Source organism: Echinops telfairi, unplaced genomic scaffold (assembly GCF_000313985.2).
Source record: "Echinops telfairi isolate 266 unplaced genomic scaffold, ASM31398v2 ScPeMD7_4225;HRSCAF=4972, whole genome shotgun sequence".
Classification (NCBI taxonomy): Eukaryota; Metazoa; Chordata; class Mammalia; order Afrosoricida; family Tenrecidae; genus Echinops; species Echinops telfairi.
In genome coordinates this window covers 8129620-8130771 of record NW_022108124.1, presented here as the reverse complement: position 1 = coordinate 8130771, position 1152 = coordinate 8129620, and the positions used below count along the sequence as shown (strand labels likewise).

General features: G+C 38.2%; 1 non-coding gene across 1 annotated transcript; it reads right to left on the bottom strand.

Annotated features, from left to right (window-relative positions):
* Window positions 1-360: 360 nt before the first annotated feature.
* On the bottom strand, window positions 361-490 carry LOC115871288. The gene has a single exon (XR_004047214.1). It is a non-coding gene; the product is annotated as a small nucleolar RNA SNORA42/SNORA80 family (small nucleolar RNA).
* Window positions 491-1152: the final 662 nt, after the last annotated feature.

Here is a 1152-nt window from a genome sequence, read left to right as displayed (position 1 = left end):
GTAAGTGCTCCAAATCCTCATGACTTTGAGCTAGCATCATTGTCTCATCTGCAGATCACAGAGACTTACTGTAATCCTGATGTTGAGACTTACTGTAATACTGATGTTGAGAGACTTACTGTAATCCTGGTGACACATTCTTCATATACTCCATGTTGTCAAATTATTTACTCAGTATAATATTATGAAAGTATTATACATATCTTTGCAAAATTTAAACCAGGCAATATCTCCTTGGTTAATTGTAACTACTACCCCTTGATATATATATACACACACACACACACACACATATATATACATATATATATAAATTAACCATAAACACAATTAAATTTTCTTTTTCCTTTTTATTTTTTCCACTGTGCCACCACTTCAGTGTCTGAAACCCATGGAGTAATGCCAGCCATGGTTTGGGGGTTACAGTTTGCTCTGCTATGGGACACTCTGAGAGGCCCATGGGGTCGGACCTCCCATAAATCCAAATCCAGGCACACAATCACATTTTCTAGAATTCCCATTGTTCACAGTGTTACCCACAACTGGTTATGAACCACACAGGCAAAAGTCTTTGCATAGCCATAAATCAGTAAAAACTTTATCTTTGACATTCTTTGTTGGTGTGCACATTTGAATATAGTCATATTAGGCAGGCTTCCCTATAAGCAGGTGAATACCATTCTATCATTGACTTGTACTTCAGATAAGATCTTGAAGTGTTCTTTTCAATGATAAATGTGAGGGCATTAGCCTTCCACTAGCCATTCCCAGCATAGTAGCCCACATAACGGATGGATTCAGAATGGCAAATGTCAGATGATTTTAGCTCACTGATGCCTAGGATATCAATTATTATGTGCTCCATTTTATTTTTTATAACTTCTAAGTTTCCTAGATTCATATTTGATACATTCTATGTTCTGATTATTAATGAATCCTTGCCTCTGTTTCTTCTCATTTTTGAGTTTTGCTCCATCAGGTAATGAAGGTTCCAGAAGCTTTGCTCCCTCCACATGGAGTCATTAAAGTTGACTCTACATTGCAGAAGTAGCTGATCCCCAATCCTATTTGGACTGTCTTTTACCCAGGAGGGCTCGGCTCATCTTCTAGCACTCGCTCAGATAACGCTCTGCTGCTGCTCGTCAGGTGTTC